General features: G+C 37.1%; 1 long non-coding RNA gene across 1 annotated transcript; it reads left to right on the top strand.

Annotated features, from left to right (window-relative positions):
* On the top strand, nucleotides 1-27,945 carry LOC306642883. Its single transcript, XR_013758715.1, has 4 exons — nucleotides 1-129; nucleotides 8,948-9,060; nucleotides 9,932-10,065; nucleotides 25,560-27,945. It is a non-coding gene; the product is annotated as an uncharacterized lncRNA (long non-coding RNA).
* The last annotated feature ends 1 nt before the right edge of the window (nucleotide 27,946 follows it).

Genomic DNA, 27,946 nt, shown 5'->3' with positions numbered 1-27,946 from the left:
TCCAATGAACAGGACATCAGAAGCCCATTGAGGACCCAGCTGAAAGAAGACTGAGGATCCAGAGGAAGGAGGCAGGTCGGGAGGACACTGGTGGAGTCATTCTAAAGCAAAATGTGCAGGACACTTTTTGTAAGTATGAGGAGGAAAACCAGTGAAACTTTGAAGAAGTATTTAAAGGACAAAAGCCCGGGTTACTTGCACATTAAGGAAGCTTCCAAAGGCAAGGGGAAGAATGAGTGGCCTAAAATTACTGACCATCAGCAAGATTGTGAATAATTCTTGGAATTCTAGCTGGGTGGAATTGTCCATCAGAGGGCACTGATTTATGGTTATAGGTGAATGGTACACAGGACATGGGAAGGAGTAGTCCATTAAGAGGAAGTGGAAATAGCATCTGGATTGGTGCTAGTTAGAAATTGGGGGAAAGGACTCAGGTTTTACTCCTATAACCCCATCTGCTACCTTCCCAGTGTTAACTGCTGCCTTCCCAGTGTGAAGACTCAGCAGGACCCCTACATCTCCCGGTTAAGTTACAAACCTCCATACCTAGTGAATGTGTTAAGAGGATCCTAGAAGAACTCTGGGATGCAGAGTCATAGTGTCCCTGAATGTTAGAGATTTACATATCATCTCATTAACAGCCCCACCAAATCCTTCTTAAATTAAATTTCATATGTAGAAACAAGCTCAACAAGGCAAAGAGACCTGGATAAAATCCAATCTGCTGGGCAATGGCAGAGGTGGTATGATAATGGGTCTCCTGGAAGTTGCTTTGTTCTATCTCCTTTTAAGTTTTTCCTTTTCTTCTGAGAAAAAAAGATTATGTCTCTTTTAATAATCAGTGAGATTGGTTTTGTTTTAAAAACTGGCACACATATCTAAACTCAAAACGTGAAGAGAAAGTACTCAAATCTTCCCTCACCTTCTTTTTGGATTCCTCATTGTGATGTATCCACACCCTCTAATGTTGGAACATAGCATTTTTACTTCAAAAGGAACCTACCTCACCATGTCAAACAAATAGCAGTCAAAGAAAACCTGATCCAAAAAGTGTACTCATCCAAACTCCAAACCTATTGACTTAAACCTTTCTTTGAGACTCGAAATCATGACTCTTCACCAAATAATTCATGTGTTCTTTATTCATTTGAGAAACTGCTGCTTGTGCTCACAGAATCATATGCCCAAATCAACTGCAGAGGTGCAATTCCTGTCCCTGACATGTGACACATGGGCTTGCAGTCTATCAGCCACCAGTGCAGATCAGTAATGCACAGGGTTCCGAGCTAAGGAAGCTGATCAATTGTTTCTGTTACAGTATCTTCATTCATGCAATTGCAACTTAGGAACAAACCGATAGGCTAGTAGAGGGCTGGCTAGAAAGTTTAGATCCAAATAAGCCAGCTCCAACAGCAGAGAAAGATGTCATTTATAGTTCCCTTTTGTGTCTCTCCTTGTTTACTTGTTTAACCTGAGCTGCTTCCTATTTGCAGAGCCCCTAAAAGCTCTTACACAAGTCAGTCAGCTCCACAGTCCTTAGAGTTATCATTGTCCTTGTCCTGGGAAGCATCCCAGCAATTACGAAAGCCAGTGCTTCAGCCTTCATTGTTCTCAGTCCTATCCACCACCTGTGAACATCTTGGTATGTTTGATGCTACTTGAAGTCAGCATAACACCAGTTCACAGACCTAAGTCAGTTTTCACCCAAACTGATTATTTGGTGGAAACAGAGGCTCTTTTAGGAACAACTCTATAATGCTACTGCACATATATACCAGGACCTTTCCCTCAGTCTTACCCCAAGGGGACTCAGCTTTTTACCTAAGAAGAAGAAATACTTAACATTTTGAGTGTTATTAAATGCCAAATTTGACATGACACTGAGAAACCCAACATGATTTGGTAGTTAGAGACGTGAGATCAGGACATGTATGTACATAAAATCCCGCTTGGCTCAAGTCTCTCTGATGAAGGGTTCACTGGATTCGTGGACCCACTCTGGTTCACTCTTCTGAATGTAGAATTAATGTGGACATACTTAACAGCAGTAGACTCTTTACATTGGTCCCTGATCTGTAGGAACGGTCAACTAGAAGCCTTTGAAACTGCCTGACTGCTCTTACAGATCTCAGCCCAGCCAAGATAGGAAATCATACCCCAGGAGGAACTGCAGAGATTTTAGCTGTATTATTCCCTTTGTGGCACTGTAATAGAATACTGTAAACTGGGCAGTTTGTAAACACCATTTATTTCTTAAAGTTCTAGAAACGGGGAAGTCCAAGATTAAGGTACCAGCAGATTCATTGTCTGGTGAGGGCTGATTCCACACAGGCAACACCTTCTCCCTGTGTCCTTATGGGGTGGACCAGGAAAAGGAGCTTCTCTCAGTCCTGTGTTATAAAGGCACTTATCCTATTCATGAGGTTTCAACATTGAATTTGCATTTTCTTCCAAATCCTATTTCCAAAGATCCAAATCAGTTCTATTCGTGGGAAGGCCATCACCTTTAGCCCTGGGACTCTATTAACTTTCCTGCTATTTGTCAGAACATTATTCTCCTGAACCTTGATCAGTTTGATATTCTGAAGAATATCACATTAGTCTACTATCTTGATGACAAAATGATAATTGGATTTGATGATCATGAAGTGGCAAGAACTATGTGCTCCCTAGCAAGAGAAAGTGGACTGGAAAGTGGGAGAATAAGCAGAGAGACATCTAGGAATCTGTGAAATCAATGAAAGATGTTAGGAGTCTGATGGTCTCCGGCACGTTGCCGTTCTCTCTGGACAAGGGATGAGGTATTGCCCATGTACTCCTCTCCCCGCAAGACAACTCTTGGTGAAGTGTCTGCTTTTAATCTTGGAGGCTGTATATACTGTGCTTAGGATTAGTGCTATAACCAACTCATTGAGTGAGTTGGAAGGCTAATTCTTTTGATTAGGGCCCAGAGTAACTCTGCAGCCAGCCCACGTGACCAACACATTTGAAGGTGCATATGGTCTCTGACTAGTTTAAAGAAAAGAGTAAGCACAGCGAGACTCCTGGGATCCTTAGGCAACACCATATAGTCCATACCTTGAAAGTTAGAGAACTACATGCCATTTGGAACAGCTGCTTCTGGCAAGCTCCTGGGTCCTGGTAGAGGGCAAGTGCCTGATCATAGTATCAAGTTATTTTGTGACAAAGGTTTCCCATTAAGCTGAGTGTTGCCACATTGACCAAGTAAGAAAGATGGGCAGGTTGCAATATTAAGCTGGTAGATGATGGAAAGAGTGTATCTGGGTCTGAACTCAGTAGATCCAGTAGATCCAGAAGGCATTTTTAAGTAACATGAAGAAGTGGTTTAAATTCCTATACCACTTACTTCTGAGGCCACTTGGGGCCTCATAGTAGGGAATGTATATTCTCTATCACCAACTAACAAAAACAACAAAAATATCCCTTACATGGTTCAGAATTGTATTTGTTGTGTATGTTGCTGCTAGCTGAAAATGGACTGCCACCATACTACTACCACTCTGGGATGGGCATGGACATATACGAATTAACTCAGAGCGTAAGGATCTCTGCCTTTGCTGATAATGCCCACCAAGGAGCTTTTATGATAGAGAAGATACTCACAGAATCACTTGTCCAATGGCAGCAAAACATTATCTCAGAAAAAGTGACATAATTTACAACTAACAATGAATTCATGAATGTAAGACCCCCTCAGGCTAACATACTCTGCATAACCTGGAAGGAGATGACCTGATTGACTGATGGGATAGTTTATAAAAATATCCTGCCAAGGTACCAGTTTGGGGCCAATGCTTTACAAGGCTGGAGTACTTTTGCCAGGGTGTGGTATAGTCACTGAACCAGCAGCAAATATTAAGGCATCATGCCCCCAATAGCTAAAATGCACAGATAAGAGAACCAAGAAGTGAAAGAATTCGCCTCTCTCAATATATTCCCAGTTACCCATGTGTGAAATTGGTTCTATTTTAGCAATTTTAGTCCCTACTGGAATAGAACCCCTGGTCTTCAAGAGTGAGAGATGGTTCCCTTATAGGATACAGTAAAGATTCCACTTCACCTAGGGCTATAACTATTACTTAGTCATTTTTAACTTTTTTGGTGAGTGGGTCTGCAGGCCAAGAAAGGAGGTACCATATTGGCAGAGGTAATTGAACTTGATCACTATGGAGAGCCAGGATAGCTAATAGGCAATCACTGCAAGGTGTTTTCAAATTCAGGTAACTCTCTGAGGTATGTAATGTTGCTTTCATAGACAGTGATAAAAGTAAATGGACAAAGTCAACATTCATTGCCCAACAAGGGTAAAGGAACTAAGGGTTCTGATCCTTTGGGAATAAAGATCTGAATTTTTCATCACTTGATGTATCCAAACTCAAGTAAAGTTCTAAACTGGTGGTGGAGGAGAAAAATATAAATATCAGTTATTGCACTGGGATCTGTTACAGCAGCTAGAATGGTCACTTGTTCTATATACATTGGTGACTACCATAGTGAGGGTTCTGTGATGGACCTAATGTGAGGAACAGGTGGGTCTCAACAGCACAGGGACAGGTGTACTACACATTCTCATGCCCTGTCTCTGATTCTCTCTGCCTGTCCTTTTACCTCGGTTGTATGCAAGGGTAGTCTGGCTGCACTTTAACTTAACTGGTTTGAGCAACGCTCACATTCTGCCATGCATTTCTTTGCTGCTACCACCTGGATGTCCATAGAACCCACTCAGTTTTCTGATGCTTTAGCAAACCTGGGAATGCAATGAACAATCTTGAGCCATGGATGCAGGAGTTTGTGGACAAGTTTTTCCTTTTTTCCCCCCCAAAGTAGAGAACTCTGAGTCTCACTTTTCAATTCTTTTAAAAAGTCCCAAACAGAATCAAGCCCTAGGGGCCCAATGGTAGGAACCAATTTGATAAAATCCCTTGGGCTTTTTTCTTTCCTCCCATGTTAACCCTTGTCTACTCTCTGCTTCTGCTTCTAAACAAGTTTCCAGAATACCTGAATGCAAACCTCTATCCCAAGCTCAGCATTGTGGGGTGACTAAGCTTGTTAATAGATTTTCTAATTTAACTTTTTCTGTGTTTGTTCCCTTTTTGTGGTGTGGGAGTGAGCTTGAATTTTCAAGCTTATGTATTCTTGTAACTACTGTGTTCAGATTCACCCACACTGGCTGTGCATTTTACTCTATTCCTTTGAGTTTTGCTTTGCCCTGTGTGCAGTTTTTCTTCCACTGTCCTAGATATTTTTTCTTCTCAACAAGTACTGCACTATGTATCCTTATCATTTTCCCATATGCTGGGCTCCAATATCTATGTAAAAGGAGGAAACATTTGTGAAGGCAAATGAGATGACCTTCTCATGCTTTCCCTTCATATTGCACCCCAGAGGTTAACGAAAACTCTGTATCCTTTCAAAAGGAAAAAAATTGTGGTATATTCAGAGCATTTTAGAATTTATTAATGTACAATATTTGAACCATCATGCAGACACTGTGGCAATTCTAATTGACTATTAGTTTAAAAAATCAAGTTTCTCATGCTGTAGTATGATTACTTAATTTATAGACACAGACTGATTCTCTATAAATAATTGTGCTGAATTGATTATACAGAAAATTTTATTTTATTTGAGACAGATTTGCATTTGTTCTAAATCAGTGTGTAGCAATTCAGAAGAGCTACTACTTGATTTTCTGGATGAATCCAAATTTATAAAATCAAAACTATATGTTCCATACAGCTTCTGGTACTGATTAATAAGGCAATAATATTATTTAAATAGTATGTCAGAGAGAGAAGTGTATTTCCCCATTTCTCCTTCAGCTATTCACACGTATCTGTAGCATGTGTAATGGTGTGTTGGGGGGAAATCGATCTCTCCCAGTTAAGTTCCCCTTCAATAGAATCCTTCAAGTGTTGAATCCTGGAGCGTGTTGCAAATGGCTGATAAAATTAATGCTGAAAAAAATCTACAAGCATGTAAGTCAAATAGAGTAACTCAAGATCAGATTTCAAGGATAAAATTGAAGAAAAGCATCACAAAAGGAGTCTCAAAGAGAGAGCCTGAGGAGAGAGGTGAGTGGAATGATGTTTTAAGACAGCAGAAGCACAATATGTTTGTTATCAGTAAACTTCAAAATTTGTCATGTCCTAGAAAGCTTGAGGGGGACTCAGCACTTTTCCTGGGGTTTATGTCAGTTCTAAAGCAAAATAGGAAAACCTATTTATTAAAATGTTTAACCTCTTAAAATATTTATAATAACAAAAGTAAAGCTCCTTGGAGGCATCTGCTAAATATTTATCTGTTTCCCAAAGAGAATGATAATGCAACTAAGTTCTAAGGTTTATGCTCCATGTTTTTATTTGATTGCTACAGTTAATTTTAGGTCAGATATTTGAAAAATCTGTTTTTTCTTATCTCACTCTTAGAGGTACACAGAGAGACACACATAAGCGCACTCTCATCCAGTATCTTATCTGTATGAATTACAGTTTCATATTGGCTCCATTATTAGATTACTACTTACCTTGATGTATATCTATAAACATAGTTAGATGCTGCTTATAAAAAATCAATTAAAATAAATAGAACCTTTTTATCTAGATGAAGCATATTTCTTATCACTTAAAAAAATTTAATATTTTTTATCACATAAAAAAATTTAATATTTTCAGTTGTCTCGAGTCTGTTTATTTTGTTTTTTGAATGATAGTAATTACCAATATCCTATATTATTTGAATAACAAGCAATCCTCAAAAGATACCTATATAATGTTATATATGAAAAGAATGGTGTCATTTTAAAAAAATGGTTTTTAGTTGTAGATGAACACAATACCTTTATTTTTATGTGGTGCTGAGGATCAAACCCAGTGCCTCACACATGAAAAGCAAGTGCTCTACCATGGAGTCACAACCCAGTCCATGATATCATTTTTGATAGAGTATTTTTGAAGTCTCATGCTTACAATGTCAGGAGATTTTTCAAAACATTATTAAAGTCAATGCTGTTTAAATTTGATTTTTATAAATACATAGGTAGAAATTTTAAGAGAAAACAAAAATATTTTGTGCTATCTCCAAAGTGAGCTTGAGCTTTTATTGAGAATTCAATAAACTGTTCATCTTTATGTTCCCAAAATCCAAGCCAGTTCCTGATGCAAAGCAGTGTTATATGAATGCATGCAGAATAAAATAAGACTTTATGTGTAATAATACACAAATTTTTCTCACTATGTCTGCCATTGTTTCTATTCAAAGAAAATTAGTTATATTTGGAATCTTGCCCCCCAAATATGAAATGTCTTCTTTTACTCATCGGGTAGTTTACTATTTAAATAATGTAATTCCCTGGTGTTAAAACCAAGAAAACATATTGCCTCATGAATCTTTTTTTCTTTTTGCACCAGGGATTGAGTCCAGGGGCCATTAAATACTGAGCCACATTCCCAGCCCCTTTTTATAATACTTTATTTATAGACAGGGTTTCACCAATTTGTTTATGGCCTTGCTAAATTGTTGAGGCTGGCTTTGAACACTTGATCCTCCTGCTGAGCCTCCCTAGCCACTGGGCTTACAGGCGTGAGCCATGACTCATGAGTCTTAAAGCCTATCTTGATGTGATTTGAAAGCATATGGAACATGTTAACCAGAAAAACAGAACTGGTAGTTAGAAACAGCTCCAGAGAAGATTATTGATGAATGTGAAGAAGTTCCCAAGATTCTGATTAAAGCCAAGTGGTAAGTTCGCCCACCAGAAGGAACTAGTTCAACACTAATGCTAAGTTATAAGTCTGCAAGTGAAGGTAGCTGAAGAAATAAAGAGAAAAGAGTAGTCAACACAAAAGGAAACAGATCAGGAAAGAGTGGGAGGAATACCAGGTAGCAGTCAGGCAAATGAAAGAAGTGGGAGGCAAGTTCTAATGGCAGCACAGTGCACACCTCCACTGCTCCCAAAGGCATCGTCCTGCCACTGTAAGGAGTGCAGAACTCGGGAGAAGCTGTGGAATGCAGATGACTTCGTATACCTCAACAGAAAGCAGCTGGAGGGAAGGCAAGCTCAGTTCCATTCATTATGGTTGTCTCCAAGTGCATCAATATTCAGGTAGTAGCATGCTTAAGGCAACCCAACAGCTGTCTGTAGCCCTCTCTCACACTATTTCTGGGAGAAAAGTAGAGTGTGGAAGTAATGCTGCAGTGACTGCAATCAGGGGTTGCGTAGAAACCCCTCCACCCCATGATTCAAAACGTGCCCCCAAAACACCTCTCTTCGCACAGTGCAAATAGAAAAAAACAAAGGACTTATGCAAATGCTCTGGACTCACACAACTTTTGAAGTCTAGTTATAACTGTTTAAAAACAAAACAACCTCCCCAGCCCCCACCCCTCAAAAAACCCCCAAACAGAAAGCTATGCAGAAGAATTTTTTAGCTATTTTCCCTCCTGAAAATAATTTTTACTCCCTTGGGGTTTTTCTTTCTTGCTTCCTGTTTTTAATGCTGATGAAAATGGCCTATTTTGGCAAAGCTTGCTGAATTCTAACCTAGCAGAGGCCAGGAGACTAAGTGCCTGAGGGTATGAGAAGAATAAGGAAAGCCTGACTGTTACTCTATGTGCAAATATTTCAGGCTTCAACAAAATGAAACTCCTGATGATGGAAAAATTCCACTGTCTAGAGTTTTCATGGGTCACCGTTTTTCTACTGCTTATGAATGGTAAACTCTTTCATAAAAGGACATAGAATATGTTCAATTCCCTTCTCAATTCAGTTGACTTTAGAAAGTAGAGCTGAGTAGTCTGTCTCTAAAAGAATAGAGGAGCTTTTCCTGGGTAAGGTTGAAAGACTGTTGGGAGCCATCGGTGTTGGGTGAACCAAAGACAGTTGATCACCAGAGTTCCTGGTTAATATGACTTCCTTTCCCCACAGGATATTTGTGGATGTGCATCCAAAACTCAGGAAGTCAGGAAATGCAATTAAATTCAGCATAAGAAGCAAAATCTCCACATGAAAGGACTGGATACCATTTCGAATGATACAAGGTGATGGTTCTTAACTGTGCATTGAGATTATATGGGGAGTTTTGGGGATAGGGTGTAGTGATAGAGTGTGTGCTTAGCAAGCACAAGTCCCTGGGTTCAATCCTCAGCACCAAAACCAACTACTAATACCTGTATGCCATCGCCTGGAGTCTTGATATAGTTGTTCTGGTGTGTAGCCTAGGCAAATTCCCCAGGGGAGTCTAATGTGTAGCCAAGGTAGAGAACCATGGGTATAGGGGAACTCTTTAAGTTTTCTTTATTTGTTATGTTAAGCCTCCAACATGAATATATTTTCAGTTGGTGAAACTGACTCCTATTTAACAGGAAAAAATTGATAGGATATTTAAATATTGCCTTATCTGATATCAACCATCACATGAAATAGACTGTGTAAAAGATAAATGTGAACTAGTTTAACACTGTTCTCATTCTATCTTCAATAAATAAAAATGTGTATCTATTTCATTATTAACCTGATTCATTCACTTCAATTGAATAATTCATGCTATGTATTTTCAATTCTTTGATGAACAGTTTCTGTTCCTTGACTGATTTTTTTCTTCAGAATAACTTGAAATCGCTACTTAGCCTGCTTATGACTCAACAGAGAGTTGTGGGTAGGGGGATATTCAAAATATTTAATAACCACAAAGGTACAGGCACAACCAATTGCCAAACTTGCCCTTAAGCAGAGTTCCAAGGAAACTAACTGTACAGAATTAACCCTTTAATCGCTGAATCAAAATGTGGTCCTCAGGATCTTGCACCACCTGTGAAAGGGATACTTGGAGAAAATTTGGACAATCCTGTTTACCTACCAGCACAGAATAAGCATTTAAATACTTGAAAATTGATCCTGTTTTCCAAATAGACACCTGCTAAATCCTAGCCCTGATCAAGAGCTCATCAAAACTTCTGATTTCAAGTGTTCACGATTCAAGAATCTCGGTGATGTCTATGTGAGAGGATATCAATCCAATCCCTCATTCTCTGGATACCATTTTGGTAAGTTTCATAGATATGTCTAGCAAAACCCCACAGAATACATCCTATATGATTTCATTTACCTGAAATTTCAAATAATAACCAAATAGACAGAAACCATTTTATAGCTACTGTCATGTTTTATGGTAGGAAAAGTATGAATTTTAAATTCAGACAGACCAGCCTGTGAATTTGATTCCACTACTTGCTGTTGCATAATTGTGGCTAAAATGCCTCCTTGAGCCTCAGTTTCCATCACTGTTTAGGTTTTAGGAATATTAAAAATGGTAGAAGTCTAGTATTTAATTAGGAATTTAATAATTTGCAGTTATATTTATTATGATGGTGAGGATTTTTCCAGCTTGTATTGAGATATTTTTAATTTACCCATTACACTACTCTTCAGCACTAATTGCCAGAAAGTTACACCTTATTATAGCAGACTTCACTTTTTGTTCAATGCATGTATTGTTTTTCATAGAAGAATATTTATCTCCACCCATTTGACATCAGGATTGATTATATGACTTGTGTCAGTCAATAAGGGATAAACAAAGTGCCATGTGCCATTTCAAAAAATACCTTGAGGTGCCAAAATTTGATTCTTTCTTGTTTATTTTCTTTTTATATCAATGTCTATTAGTTTCTCAGAGGCTTCTCTACTGTTCTGGATACCAGAATGAGGATCACATGGAGCAATTGACTTACATTGGATATTGACTGAGAACTATAAGTTTACTTTTGTAAATCACTGAGATTTGGCTCTTTCAGTTACTCCAATATAAGATCACCTATAATCTGTAATACAAAAATTAGGGAAATCAATTGACCAAATTATGCTATGTACATACATGAATATACGGCAGTAAATTTCACCTTTATGTATATAAAGCATTAATTTTAAAAAAAGCTATAAGTAAATAGAAGGAAGATCAATAGAGTAGAGGACAGGGAAATGCTGGGGACTGAGATAGAACAAATTATATTCAGGACATATATGATTACATCAAGATGAACCCCAATATTATGTGTAACTATAATGCATTAATAAAAATGTCTTTCATGTTTAAAAAAAATTGGTACCTAGAAGTAAGATGTTGCTATAATAAAAAGCCTAAGTGTTCTAACTTGGGTTGTAGGATCTGACAGTGATGGCAAGGAAACTGTTCAGAGACTGGAAAGATGTCAACTCACGTTATGCAGAGGATACGTATTTGGTAAAACAACCCCTGACATAACTTAGCAGATATTGTACCAGAAGAACTTGAGACTTTAGGAAAGGGTGGGGGGAAAGAATACTGGTTAGTGTGGCTTTGGTTGTTTGAAAGAGTCTCTGAGAAAAAGATGAGCTGTAAAAAGAATTTTCCACATCAAATATGGGGATAAAAGTTTACATGAACAAGTTGCAAATTCTGGGACTTTGTAGTAAAAGATATTGATTTTTTTCTCATCTCTAACAGGCAAACCAAAACCAGGGATGTAGTTTTCATGGCCTTTGTTAAAAAATTGAAATTGATAAGGATAGTAACTGATTAATCCTTTCAGTAGGACAAAGTGTTTCAGGGCATGAGACTAAAGAATTTGCTTTTTCATAGTACCATATCTTGAAAAGAATAATCCATGTGGTTCTTGGAAGAAATTCAAATAAATTAAAAGCTGTTTCTGAAAAATCCTCATTGCCAAAGGAATTCAGCTTGGACAAATTTGACAGTGACTACCTGAGTCTTAAACTAACCTCAGGCTCCCGATCTTTGGGAACAAAGCAGGCTGGGAAGGATGTGCAGCGCACATAGCTGTGGCCGATTCAAATGTGACCAAGGAGAAAATGAAACAACTCCCAGAGGGCAGAGTAAAGAGTGGTAGAAAATGGTGGACTGGAGTGCTATTCCCCAAACCCATACTGGAGTCTAGTCAAGGAACTTTTCCACCCTGGGAACACAAGGCTGTAATAAAATCTGTATCCCGTTTTCAGAATTCCTCTGTACCAAAGTCTGCAGAGTCTTTCATTTCCCTTTTCCCTTATGGGGACATGGATTATGTTCATCCTGTCCTATTTCTGGGGGGCAGGCAAGGAACGAAGAAATGGAACAGATGGCTTGTCCTATTAGTTAATAGATCTTCAGTATAAGCAGAATTTTAAAAATAGTTGTGGTCCATCATTAAAAGGAAATATTTCACAATAATGTAAAATAACCATTGCTAAAACCTAAAGAGTAAGGCTAAGTTTCATAGATAGGTCTAGCAAAACCCCACAGAATACATTCTATGTGATTTCATTTACCTGAAATTTCAAATAATAACCAAATAGACAGAAGGGATAAACCAACAAACAGTGATAGCATCCAGAATGGTGGTTTCATTTGGAGGATCACCTCTGCAGAGGAAGCATGGGAGAGTAACCTGGGGATTAGAACAGTGTTGTGTCTTGATCTGGGCATGGGTACTTTGGTACAGGTATATATGCATTCATACAATTAATTTCCATGTGTACACTACCTCATGTCAGTTTTATTTCAAGGTATTTTTAAAGATACCTGTATGTTTCTCTTGTTTTTCTCTCCTAAGTCTCATGTCATTTCAAGTTTTGGTCTTTCTGAAACTTTCCTCATAGACTGTCACAAACTTATTTTAATTTAGCTTTATTGTGACATGTTTTATCTTACCTTCCCTATCTTTCTGAGTGTTAATACTCCTAATGCAATTTCTCTTATATCCTTAGGTGTATATGTTTGTTTTCTTCCATTGGTGTTAGTTCTCCATTTCAGACTTTCATAATAGAGATTCCTATCACTCTTGAGTTTCCTTCTCTTTAAGATCCATGAAGTAATAATTAATTATAATTATAAATAATTATTTTCTTTTCCTAAAATTTTTAATGGGTCTATAGGCAGTATTTTTCCTCTATAGCATTATGAACTTCGATGTGATATTTTGTAATTTTCCCCAAGAATTATTTCACTTCTCCTTTAGCTGCCAATTCTCTTTCATTGGCTGTACTGGTTTGTTGCTCTGTTAAGGAAATCAAAGGGTAGTGTGGGTCTGCGAAACTGTAGCCTGGGACCTATTCTTACAGGATATCCTTAGAGGGTGGTAAATTCATGCCCTGGGGAAGATCTACACAGTGAATGTGAACAGCTACAATTATGGGCACCATAGCAAATTTTGCACAGTATACTACATGGAAAAAAAAGCATATTATGGAAATGGGACTCATCTTTGCTTTCGTCTTAATGAAACACTTTTGGCTGGAGAGAAATCTGTATCAGCACTAATGGAGGCTACAGGATCAGGAGCTCCGTCTCAGTCCTAAGAGCTATTTCAGCAGAGCAGCAGAAGCAAAAGCCTGGTTTCTGTGCCTTGTCTTTCAGTAGGGGCTGTGAAAGCAGCTTGGTGGGAGCACATTCCGGAACATCGAAATCCCAGTGGTGGCTAAAGAGCTGAAGGGCGATGCTTGAATTTCGTTTCTAGGGTTGAAGTAACAGTAAATTGAGTTGGTCTTGTGAATACAAGTTAAAATTCCAAAGATATTTTGACATATATGGAGAATTTCGACAAAACCTAAAGAGGACAGGCTGTATTTTCTGCTCAACTATAAATGAAACATCTCAGTTACATAAGTAATTTTGGACATATTAGTCTCATTGCAGACTCTCTTGTGTTTTTTCTTCATAGAATTATGAGCTATTTTCTTCACAATGAAACTAGTAGAGTGGTTGAGAACCCATGCTTTGGAATAAGACAGACCTAGAATCAACCCTGGGTTCTAATTATTATAAGCTGGGTGATCTTAGATTACTTAATGTTTCAGAATCCCAGTTTCCCTAATTATAAAACAACATATGCAGATTAAATGGTATAGTTTGTGTGACATGCTTAGTAAAGTGCCTGGCATATATTGAAAATTCAATAAGTGATTATTATTATTATTTTATATTCCATGAATTGTTATCTCCCATGTTATTTGTCTTTTACTTTTTGAATGCAGTTCAATTTATTTATTATATTAATACATAAATTCATATATATGTAATATAAATATTAGTTTATATATATCTCAGTAATATTGACAAATCTGCAGTTTTCACAGAATATGCATAAAATATTGGCATAAAATATTCAGACTATTTCATACATTTGGTGCTACCATGTACCTAAAATGTGAGCTCAGGAAAACATTACCTAAATTTAAGATATGTTCACATCATTCATTGATAATGAAAAGATTTACTGGTATTAAAAATAAAGATAGGGGCTGGAGTTGTGGCTCAGTGGCAGATTGCTCATCCAGCATGTGTGGGGCCCTGGGTTAGATCCTCAGCATCACATAAAAATAGAATAAAGGTATTGTGTCCACTTATATCCAAAAAATATATTTAAAAAGAAATAAAGCTAATTCAAATCAATTTAGAATTGTAATTAAAAACAAGGAAGATCACTTTGTAAAGAAAGATACATGCTTTTTAATTATTTCTCTTATATTTAAATTAATGTCATAAGGAAATTTGTGTGATTAAATCTTTTAAAAGCAAATATTTATAAATGAAAAGAAAGGGAGATATGGTCTCAATGTAGCAGGTATTAGGAAACCTTGATAATTGAGTGAATGAAAAAAATCCATAAATGCATGACTTTTTTCAGTAGGTAAAACTTATAAATATGAAATGAAATGAAAAAAAAACAATGTCTATAACAAAGTCAATGTCTATGATGACTAATCCTGACAATTATGGTTTAAATATTTCAAATGCCACTGAGTTATAGAAGACAAACTATAATGTCTTCTGAGTCTGTCTAAAGTAGACATAAATTTATACTAATTTATTATGATTTGATTAACATTCAGGACTATGTCTCATGAAGTCTATTTGCTAAATTAGTTAATATTGAATAAGATTCATGTACTGTGTCAATGACTGAAATATAGATGAAGAATACAAAGCAAAGATGATAATAAACCACAGTGTTACAACTGAAGATGGGGTAGCTGGTGATGAGCATTATGTTCTATTTTGTTTAACAACTGTGTTAATTGTAGGACTAAGCAGCATATTAACCAAACTTGCAAACTATGTTAAGTTAGGAGTTGGTATATATCTCTCCCAACAAAGAAGTTATAGTAGAAGAAAAGGAGCTCATCATGAACAAAAACTGCTGTTAAATTATACTGAGGGAAAACATTCAAAAATTTCAAATTGCTGTTCTCATGTTCTGATTTTTTGAGGCAGAAAACTAAATGCAAATCTTAAACAGGCATAAAATAATTTTTGAGGATAATGATTTTTCCTTTGATAAATATGCTAAATTATGTTATCTTATAGACTTCATTATTGTCAAGTAGAAACCTAGAGCTACTCACAGTAGTGAATCACATTGTGCTTAACTAGGATGCTAATTTGAGTCCTTCTTGTCTATATCATATACTCTTGACATACGTATCATTGTTCTGTTATCTAGATTGTTATTCCAATTTGTCCTAGAAAATGAAACCCAAGCCAAATGACAATCATTAGGGGTGGGTTTCTCCTTCTTTTGTCTTCCTGTGCCTATCTGAACCTTGCATACTACCCAATCTCTGACTTGCCTGATGTTCAACGTATCTTCCTCCTATCACTGGTTTCTGGGCAATTCATTCTTCTCTGGAGGCTCTATCTCTTCTGAACATTCTAGTGGGGTCTCATTTAGAGTGTTCAAGTGGACTAATGCCTCTTCTGGTAACTTACAAATACCCCTGGACACATCTGTTTGGAAATTCTATTGAAGTTGATGTTTCTAAAGAAAATTCATTATCCTCTTTTCTGTTCTCTAAAATGGTCCCTCGCGTGACTTTTCTATCAATGTCAGTGGCGACAGATTGACCCAGGTCAATGGAAATGGGAGCTGGAGTTGTTTTTGGCTTTTACATATTCAGGGCCTTCCGCAGTCTGTTATTCACCCAGTCTTTTTGATTTATTTTCAAATTCATATTAATTTTCTTCTTTCCATTTTCATTTTCATTCTTCTTGACCAGTCCAGTATCACTTATATTTGCATTATTATAATAGCCTTTTGGGAAAAATAAAATAAAAGGAATACAAAATCATTTAATGTTACTATAAAAGTAAGTATATATAACTAAGGAAAACAGATTCATGCCATTCCACTGTCTCAATAAAGAGTACTTAAATGTTCAAGGACATGAACAAACAAACAAAACCAAGTCAATTTAATGCTACCTAGGTACTGCCTGATTACGTAAGCTCTAACTAGAGATGATGATCTAGTTCTTGCAAGGTTTTGTAATTATTACACATTTTGAGGAAAAATCGATAGCCAGCATTAGGACTGTCACTATGGAAGAATTGAGTTGGTTCCACATAGGTATAGGATAAAGATATGGTCAAATAGGAAAGAGACATACAGGGACTGAGGTCCTTCCAGAGAATGTACACATCACTCTGTGGATGATCCTTGTGGCTATCTGAAAAAAAAATGAGAACAGACACAAGTGAATCAGTGTGTATCAGTGTTTATTTCATCTTCATCTTTTTAAAAATGGACAAATGTGTTGAGCACTTCTAATACATTGAGCAAGAATGCAAATAATTTATACACATTTTATCCTCACAACAACTTCATGATGTATTTATTAAGTCCATTTTCCTAAGTGAGGATCCTAGCATGTCCCACATGTGACCTTTTCTTTCTTCATCACCACCACCAATGTCCCGTCTCCAGTGATCTCTCTTTGCAACGTTCTCCTCATCTTTCTTCCTATACCCACTTTTGCCTTCACCAGTCTTTCTCACCAAAGCATCCAGAATGATTTTTTAAAAACTTATCTCAAATCACATGTTGCCACTGTATAAAATCTTTCAGAGGCTTCCTGCCATGGTCTGAATATATCCCTTCAAAATTCATTGATTAAAATCTACCTCCCAAAGTGCCAATACTAACAGGTAAGACCCTTGGGAGGTGATTAGGCCATGGGAGTGGATCGTTATGAATGGAATCAATGCCCTTATAAAGAAGCCTGGAGGGAGACTGTTTACATCTTTGTTCATATAAGGAGGCAGTCAGAAGGTGCCGTCTATGAGGAATCAACATACATCAGACACAGAATTTGCAGGCACTTTGATCTTGGACTTATACTCCAGAACTATGGGAAAAAATACTTATTCTAAATAATCCAACTAGTCTACATCATTTTGTTAGAGCATTCAAATGAAGTAAAACGTTTCTCAGTGCATTTAGAACAAAATACAAAATCCCACATAGTTGGTATAAAGACCACATATGATCTGATGTCAATCTCTCTGAGCTTCCCATATTTCTTGTCAAACTTACCTCCTTTGTAATATTTCCACCATGTTGGCTATGGGTTATTTCCTCTAACATCTACATTTTGCCCTCCTCAGGACTTTGGCTCAAACTATTTTGTGGGCTTAGCCATTTTTACCCTATCTTTGGTTGACTCATTTTAACTCACTCTTCATCTTTGAGCTAAACCTAACATTCTCAGAATGCCCTTGTTTGGTTTCACTTTTTAAAAAGAACCTTTCCTACTCGATTTTTAGAGTCTGGTTATTGAAGTATAATTTAAAGTACAGTAAAATTCATTCTTGATGAAACCTGACAAACAATTATGTAATTACCAGTAATCAGAATATAGAACCTTTTGTGGTCCTTGGAGATCATTTCCCTTTTCTTATATCTAGCCCTTGGCAACTGATTTCTGTCCTTATCAGTATGCCTTTTCCAGACTGTCATGTAAATGGAATCACACAGAATGTAACCATGTGTGTCTGGTTTCCTTCACTTGATATAATTATTTTAAGGCCTATCCATGTAGTTTCATGTATGCATCATAATTTGTTTATCCATTTACCAGTAAATGGACATTTGGGTTGCTTCCAGTTTGGGGCAATTATGAACAAAACTACTATAAATATTGGCACAGGTTTTTGAGTGAATATACATTTCATTTCCCTTGGGAATTAAATTATTTAGTCATAAATAGGTATACATTTTTCTCTTAGAAAATTGTCAAACTGCTTTCCAATATAGCTCTGCTCTTTTGCCTTTCCATTAGAAATGTATGAGACATCCAGCATTTGATGTTTTCAGTTTTTATATTTTATCAATTCTAATAGATGTGTAATAAGTGTGATTTTAACTTGCATAGCTTTTATGACTGATGTTGAGCACATTTTTGTGTGTATGTTTGTTATCCACAACTCTTTTTTGGTGACTAATCTTCAAATCTTTAGCCTACTTTTACTTGGTTGTGAAATTCCTTTATACATTCTGAATAAAAGTCTTTTGTCAGATATATGTGTTGCAAATATTTCTTCTCAGACAGTGACTTGTTTGTTGTTTCCTTAAAAGTATATTTTGATAATCCCAGTGGCTTGGGAGGCTGGGACAGGAGGATTACAACTTCAGGGCCTGCCTCAGCAACTTAGTGAGGTCCTAAGCAACTTAGCAAGATCCTGTCTCCAAACAACAACAAAAAAAAGGACTGGGGATGTGGCTCTGTGGTAAGTGTGCCTAGGTTCAATCCCTGGTATCGCCCCCCCCCCCCAAAAAAAAAAAGAAAGAAAGTATATTTTGAAGAACAGAGGCTTTTAATTCATTTTATGTTATGGTTCATTTTATGATTTGTGGTTTTGTACTCTTAGCTCACTCGAGGTCAAAATCTTGTGCTCTGTGTTATTATCTAAAATTGTTTTCTTAGGTTTATGATTCATTTGTAGTTGAATTGTGTAGTTGAATTTTAAGCGATGGGTAAGGATTCATTTTTTAACATAAATTCTGTTGTTTTGGTTTTTGAATAAACATATGATATCTAAATAGGTTTGTTTGGGGACCCCTTGACTGACTGCAGCTAACATAATTGTTTTTCCTAAGCCAGAAAAGATAACTTCTCATCTGTATTCTCTGAGTCCTCTATACCAGTTCCTGCTTATTCTACCTAAATACAATTTTAATTGCACTATTTTCATATTAAAATAAATGAATGTTCACAAAGCAGGTACTAGGTTTTATGGTTTAGGTTGTATCAGTTTAGGTTGTATGGTTCTTTATAGTCTGGCCTTTCTGATATAATCAAATGGAGGTCCTATTATCTTTAACATAATCCAGTGATTAACCCAGTTGGTTTCTTCCATCTTCTCTAATGTGATCAGGCTTCCAAACAATGCCAAAGATGAGCTCTTTCTACTCTCTATACTCAGTGGAAGACCTTCTCCTCTTACCTCCAGTTAACCAAACAGTTCCTTTAGGACCTATCAAATACTTCAGTGACATCTTCCCTAACACTTTCACTTAAGTCAACTCAACAAATATGAAGCTGAATTGCCCTCTGAAATCTTGTCACTTTGCTGTCCATACAACACATTTTGGCATTTTACCATATGTTTCTGATATCAGAAATGTCTCCCTCAGTTAATTCTGCAATGTCAAGGTCATTTATTCATTCAACATGTAAACAATGTGAGTACCTGCTAAATGTTGGGAAATCTATACACTGCGGTTCAGAGACTAATAACAAATATATAACCTCTTCCTTCAAAGACATGCAATTTATCAGAGAAGATAGTCACTAAATAAAAAATGTACTGAGATTATAGAGGGGAAATTGCAGGGACTTATGAGACCATATAAAGAAAGATAGAGAAAGCCCTTCTCATTTCATGTTTTTTCATTATTTTTCTAAAAATGATTTTACTTTTCCTTTTTATTCATTATCTGAATATTTTTTAGATTTCAAAATTGTTTACTTCTGAATATATAAATTCACTATAAAGTTAAACTAATTAAAAGAATGAAATACTAATACATTCATGAATATATAGATGTATAATATGGGTAATCACAATAGTCTAAGGTACAAGGGAAAGAGTTTCTTCAGTAAATGTGTTGGAAAAATTGAATCTTCATTTGACAAGAAAGTTACTCTTTCTGCATCTCATTATACACATATGCCCTATTCTGGATAGGGTTAAAGTATAAATATACAAGATGCAAAAGTACTAGAAAATGTAGAATATTTTAACATTTCTGAGATTAAACGTGCTTTCTAAGCAAAATATAAACCTTAAAGGCCTTGAAATAAAATCACTAACATATTTAACAATGTAACATAAAAAGAACTAATCTATGAATGGCATATTTTTTTAAAAAAACCCTAAGTTGAGAGACAAATGAATTATTGAGAAAAATATTTGCAACATGTATTAGAAAACTTGAGTTCCTACCTTTCTAAAAGAGGGCATGTAAATCAGCAAGATAAAGGCAAACATCCTTGAAGAAAAATGGGCAAAGGACATGAAACTACACAATAGAATAATACTCCAGTAAAACTGAGAAGTTTGCATAATGCTAATAATAATGAAAACATTTAAATTAAAGCAACACTGAAATACTCCTAAGTTATCAAATAAACAAAGATTAAAATATTTCATAATATCTGATTTTAGCAAATATTATAGGGAAACAAAACTCATACATAATTAAAATGGAGAGCTATCTCAAATACATGAAAATCTTTATGTTGAGAACCTTTGAATAATAAATATCTTTATAGAGTTTTGTATAAGAAAATAATTGGACACATGTAAAGTGGTATATTTATTACAGTCAAAACTTGAAAATAACCTAATCATTCACCAAGATAGTATTGATTAAGTAAATTTCAGTGTATTGATTCAGTGAAATAACTGGCAGCTGTTAAAGCAAAGTAAGGTGTACATATATACTTTATCACTGAATAAAAAATGAAAGCAGGTTCCAATACGTTGCAATAATATGACTGAATTATTTCATTATTATATAAAAATATAAGTGTGTGTGTGTGTGTGTGTGTGTGTGTCCATACTAAAGTGTTAAAACATTTTTTTCTGGGGAGCAGAGTTTGGAATGAAAACAAAATTTAGATTCGAACAACTTTAATATTGCTTGAAAACCGTTTATCATGACTGTTTTTTTTAATAATAAATGTTATTCATATCAGTCATAGAAAAATTAACAAAAATATAATCATACAGCACAGGTATAACCACTATTCATATTTTGCTGCATTCCTTTCCATATTGTTTTTCTATGCCTACATACATGTGTTTAGACATATGTAAGGTCATAACATTTGAATAGTTAGTTTATAACTGGTGTTACCACGTCTCATTCACCAACACATTCATGTGGTGTTCATCACCTTTATGTGGAAAGCTCTAGCTCATATTGCAGGAGACAGAAAGAAAAACATTGGTAAGAGAATAAAGATTTCCATTTACCTAAGTTATGCATTCAGCAAGTATTTATTGAGGTCCTCTTCTGTTCAAGCACTGTTCTAGATATACTAACCTGTACTAGGCAGTCTTCTGCTTCCACAGGAAGCATCATCGAAACCCACTTGACATTCTTGGTTTTAGAATAATTAAAGACACATCAGGTCTTCTCATTGTCTTCCAGGCATTTATCACTTTAACTGTGCTAAAATTCTTTACATGAGCAGGATTTTTGTTTCCTTGAGTTTGAGGTCATAATTATTTAAATGTCAAGTGAACATATGCTTGTAAACCCACACCAGCTGAATTAATGAGTAGAATATAAATGTGTTTATCGACAGAGAAGGAGAAAGAACTAAAGTCAAATGTAGACAGGAAATTAATTCAATATTTGTCTTTGTTATAGGTGCCAAAAAGTGGGATGAAGACAAAGACTGTGTGAAAGATTATTATTGATATCCATAATAGAGTAAATATAAGCAGACTCCTTTTCCTTACTTTGAAATTCTCTATTGCTCCTCCTTTTTGTGTTGCGAAACTGGCTTCCCCAACGGCATGTGCAGGTGCTGATAGGCTGGAGGGAGCCAGAAAGCATGGTGACCAGGTAGAGGTCATGGTCCAGGAACCAGAAAGGTCCTGGCAAGGGAGTAAGGCAAAGAAATGAAAAGGCAGACCTCCAGACTGTCAGAGGGACTGAGACAAGTACAGTCGGTGGCCACTGTAGATGGGACACGTGGGAACCCTGTCTCCAGAACCAAGCAAGGACTTAGTTGTTGAGGCAACGTCTAAGGCTAGGAAGATGCTGAGTTCCCAGTTACCCAGTTAGTCCCATTTTTTTTTTTTTTTTTTTCCTCTTGACAATCCGGTCCTAGAGCTAGAGATGGGACTTATATCACAAGTGGGACCTACCTCTGAGAAGCTCATTAAGTAATATGGCTATGCCCCTCAATTGTAGGAAATCCAAGAACTTGTAGGGAAATTGGAAAATCATGGCCTGTGGAGAGTCACACCTTCCTAGATCTTCTGATTGCTGATGTGGACCAATGACTTTAGCTTTCTTTACCCACCGCTCTCCCACCCCCATGCATTGTGGTACTACTCTGAGGACTCCATTGCCTACTTTGCCTTTCTTTCCATTTTCATTTTAGATGAAAATGAGAATAATATTAAAAATGTTTTCATGGTAGAGATTATTCATGACATCGTAGTATTAGTGCCCCACCCCACCCCCCAAAATATGAAAAAGAAAATCTTTGGTAACTGTTGTTCCTTTAGATAATTCGGTACTCAGCTGACTACCTAGAGTCAGTTTGCTAAGTCAATGCAATGTAATAGAAAAGTCATAAAGGCACTTTATCCTCCCAAAATAGAATACAGCAAAGCCACTAACTGCCCAGCCCCAGGGTCTTCATTCTTAGCCTGGGGCACATGGGGATAACCTGAAGACACATCATGTACAGCCTGCAAGGCTTTCAAAAGTGACTCTGCACACAATTTCATGTTATTGACCAACTTTAACTTCTTAAAGGTGAGAAGACTCTTCAATTCTTTGATGTTTGCATACCTTACCTGAAAAGAAAAGATGACAATCTCTCCATTTATTCAATTTATCTTTTGAAATTTCTCAATCAGTGATAAATAGCTACATTTGTTACAAGTAGAAAGAGCTTAATTGAATGTGTTGGTTTTGTTATATATGGCTATTTGTAAGTATGCAGAAACTAAATGCCATCTGGGAGGTAGAAATCACTTTTTCCAGTGCAGTATTTTTAATTATGTCTTTTCACCTGAGCTCCAGGGCAAAAGTTCCATTTTCTCCCTGCTCATTATTAATAGAATCCACAAGGACAGGGTTTTCTAATTTCATGTTTTTAAGTGAATTTAGCATGAAAAGTATTCTGAAATGACATTAGCTATGTAGTTAAGATAAAACCTTGATCTTGGAATTTCTTCTTTCCTAAATCTTTATATCTGACCCAGATCGACTGCCCTCCTTTCACATTGAAATACCCACATGCAATTTGCATGTTACTGACAGTATCTTCAACGGCTCGTAGTGATTATCGGCTATACGCTAGATACATTTGAAACGTATGGTGACTATATACTTTTTTTGTCTTTTGTTTGTGTTGAATGTGATTCTGTGCACCACACAGACTTGGAAGCATTTTGAAATTAATTAACCTGAACAAAATTGAATCCACCAGTGTAGGTTCTTTAATAATATCCCAGCTAAGATATTAAATAATAAATGAGAAGAGCATGGGAGTGGGGAGATTCCAAGGAGACAGAATGAAGGATCAGGGCTCCTGAATTTTTATTTCCCTTTCTGCCATTGTTTCCCTCTGATTCTGAGCCGGCCACTCTCTGCTTTTGTTTTCCCTGGCTAAAGCATGAGAGGAATAGCAAGCCCAAGCCCAGGCAGTGTGGTAGTGAGAGAATATGAATGCCTAAAATGTGTTTGAGAGCCTCAAGTAAAACACACTATGCTGCATGTGGAAATTATTATTAGTTCATTCTTCATGCACTTTTAGTCCTTGCCCTCTAGGCTCAGACTGCCAGCCAAGGCACCAATTACTGTCGATGGGGCTGTTGGTTCTTATGATGTGAACACCTGTCCTCCAGCAAATGAACTGAGATAATACATACCAATTTACTATGTGTGTCATATACCCTACAAATTGAATCTCCAAAATACACTCTGAGTTGAATAATAAATGACACTGGGTTTAAATGACAGGAAATAGACTCAATACAATTGCTTAGGCATCTGTGTCCACCCAGGCCTTTGTCCACCCAGTCTGCTGCTGCAACACTAAGCCAGGCTTCCCTCTGCATTCTCAGAGCTGACTAAGGGGCCATCTGTATGGGGGAAAGTCACTGCAGAATTGCTGGCTTCCCTGGGACAGCCTCAGGCTGATTAATTCAGTGAAGCCAGGACTTGGCAGACCTGGCCCCACACTGCTCATCAGATAAGACCAAATTGCAACTGGATCCAATTCCAGGGCCTTCACATTCATATTTAAAGAAACAGTTATTAGGCAACTGGACAAACCATCCCATAAAAAATTGTGGCCTTGAGATTTACAGGAGAGAAAATTTCAAAGTGGGAAAGAAAAGAGAAGTTAGTATAGTTCAATGGTTGAAGGAATGGACTTTCAAGGTCAGTCAATCATTCAGATGTAGTTGTGAATCCAGGTTCCACCTTTACCAGCTATGTGGCTTCTGACAAGTAACACATCGAAGTTTCCTTAAACTTCTGTTTTCTCCTTGACCTCTATTCTGACTAATTTCTTTATTCATAAGATATATATATATATATATATGTATGTATGTATACATATATATACACACACATATGCATATATACACACATATATATCTGTATATTTGTACACATATCTGATTTATATGTATGCACATATACATATATGTATAAAACCCTGATGTGTGACACAGTATTTGGCACACAGTAAGTGCTGAAGAACAATGAGATGAAGGAAGGTTTTCCTGGGTCATTTTGATTGCTTTTACAGCTATGGATTTAGCAGCCAGAAGAGGCACATTCCATGTCAGTTCCTTCCTGTGTCCCCTTTGGTCTCTATGGGAACAGCCTCTGGGTAAGAAGAGGAGAGCTTCAGGATGTGGCCTGCTCTGTTGAAGTGCCCAGCCGGGAGGCTAAGCACAATGCTTAAGCTCATTTGGTGCAGTTCAACCCTCTTCCTCAACAAATTTACAGTGTACAGTCAGAACTTCATGTTTTGATACATTTAACTTATTCATGTATTTACAGAATTCTGCATTGGTAGAATATTGTAGTGTTGGTTTGCTTTCAGTTTAACGAGATGGCTCTGAAATAAATATAAGCATGTGTACACCTCACGAGTGTGTGTTATGTAAAATGCTGATGCATGCAAAATTTTCCTTTAGGTCCTATTTTAAATTAATCTGTCAGAACTATGTTGCTCCAGATATCACCTATTTTCTGGGGCCATATCCATTTCAAACATTTCTTGCAGATCAACAGGAAAGGTGAAGAGGAGAATAAAATGGGAAAATAGCAAAGTTATAAGAAAGACAAGATCCTAGAATCATGTCCATATTATGGAAATTGATGTACACTTATTCTACTCAGGTTTACTCTGTTGTTCTTCCTCAACTAATGTCCACATGACCTAAGAAGACAAAGACTTTAATGTCCATTTTTAGTTTCTGCGTAGGTTCAGATAGCACCTTTGCTTTATTTTGCAGGTTTACCACTCACAGTGAGGATCATTGAGAACACATATGAACTCAGAGAAAAGTGCATGTCCTGCACCCAGTTTCCATCATTGAAGTGGCAGTGGACACAATGGTGTGAAAGAAGGCATCTGCAGACCTGCCCCCAGGGGCTCCCATGCTGCAGGGAGAGTTCCCACCCCTCATGAAAGCCCCTTCAGAGCCTTTATGTAAAGTTCTTCTGTGCTTTCCTCTCATCTAAGTCTTCCTTCACCTCTCCAATCTACCCCAACTTTCCCATTAGGACCTCCACCTCAATTTCCTTCCTCTATCTCATTCTTTGACTGTTGTAGGACCCTGTACAGGCAATCTCACAGGGTAAGTTCTCTCTTGCTTTTCCCATATCCTAAGGCTTTCTCTGTTCTGGGCATCTCTTTATCTGTGGATCTACCCCTATTCCACCTCCTCACAGCTTTATTAAGTAGCAATGAGTAGTCTGAGTTTACTGGGTTAAATATAGGATAGTGGGGACGATCGATCTGTCCAGATTCCACCTCTGCCACCTGCTGTGTCATCTTAGCAGTTATTAACATCTCCAGGCCTTCGTTTTCATCTGTTAATTTATTCAGCTCTTCTACCTATCACCTCCTGTGGTTGAATCCAGTGAAAGCCAGCTGTCAGCATCCTAGCATGCAAGGCTTGACCCTCTGTGTTCAGAACAGACGAGGGCAAGGGAGAGGGATGCACTGGAAGGTGACCATCCCAGGACCAGCACTCAGCACTACTCAGAACTTCAGGCTTTGCATCATGTTTGTTTATCTACATGTCTGCCTACTAAGAATGAGCAGCTCAGGGACCAGAACTGCATCTTCCTCTACTTCACGTCTCCTGCCGCCTTGCACACTGACTCAAATGGATTCAAGCTTAGGGAGGGTCCATTGGGTAGACTGAACAGTAGGAATTCACTAGTATTCTTTCAAGGAGATACATATGTATTTTTAGTTAAAGAGTCTAGACATGTAGGAGTTTATGTCAGTAATGGACATTGGTAAATAGGAAGCGGATTGGAAGGAGATCAACTAAGAATTAGTCATACTTCTTCAAAAACCCCTATAAACTTGACAAAGGGGAGGGAAGTTTGAATGGCAGAAAAGAGAAATGGGACATTGGAGAGAACAAGTTTTTAGTGAGAGAGGACAGTGCAGTGTAGGGTAGTGTCACAGGCTCCTGGCAGAAAGACATGATGGGGCATAAGTTTCTGAGATGAGAAATCAGAGTTGACAAAGAAGACCACCAGGAAAATGAAGATGCAAACTATGGAGCTGATATCAAAGGCAAATCACATTTAATTTACTTTGCAATATTGCCTTAGATAAACTTCATGTGCTCTTCCCTTCATTTGGCTTTTTCTTTTCTGCTGCAAAATACCCCGTGTCCATTATTTAAAACTGTATTTGGCATATGAATATATATTTGTTATGCATAATGTAGAGGGGAAGAAGGTTGTAAGTATATAACAATGGCTACCTGTAGGTCAGTCAGCATTAAGCCTGAAGCTAGAGATGTAAAATCATGTTGTCTTAGTTTGACTGACAAAATGCCTTAGACTTGAACAAACATGTATTTTCTAACAGTTTTGAAGGTAGAAATCTGACTTCAGTGTGCCAGCATGGTCAGGTTCTGGTAAGGGTCCTCCTCCTGTATGCAGATGGCCTCCCTCATGCGGTGTCCTCATGTGGCACACATGGAGAGAAAAAAGCAAGCCTTCTGGTATTTCTTCTTATGAGCTCACTAATCCCATCATGAAGCCCCATCCTCATGAATTCACATACTCTAAGAATCCCATGATGACCTCATCTCCAACACCATCACACTTGGGGTTTGAGGCTTCAACATATGAACTTTGTGGGGACATGAGTCAGGTCATAGCAAATGCGTAGCACCATGTTTCCTCTGGGATCAGGCAAGCTCTTTGGGGAATTACAGAAAAACATTAGTCACCAGAACATTTCTCTAACCATCCCATGATGATCAGTTTAACTTAGGAATAGAGGATTAGGAAAATTGATCTTCTCGCAATTTAGAAATACTGTTCTTCATGGCCATGACACACTGTATTACATACTCACCAATTACCTGTTCCCTTTACTTTCTACCAAAGAAATAAATTATACTTTCTCATCCCATTACTTTTAGTTTGGTCATATAATTTGCTTTGGCTGATAGAAGCTTAGATGTAGCATATTTCAGATCTAAGTACAATCTTAGACCATGCTTGTGTAGTTTGGCTTTGGATATTTGTGACTACACTCAATTGAGAAAAGCATGTTATGGACAGTGGTTACACCTTCAACTGGGTTCCAAAATGAGAAAACTCAAAAAGCAGAACTGAGCAATACCTGCTGAAGTCATGGTGGACT

Source organism: Sciurus vulgaris (assembly GCF_902686455.1).
Source record: "Sciurus vulgaris genome assembly, chromosome: 13".
Classification (NCBI taxonomy): domain Eukaryota; kingdom Metazoa; phylum Chordata; class Mammalia; order Rodentia; family Sciuridae; genus Sciurus; species Sciurus vulgaris.
The sequence above is the reverse complement of the archived record's forward strand: the minus strand, read 5'-3'. Positions and strand labels throughout refer to the sequence as shown.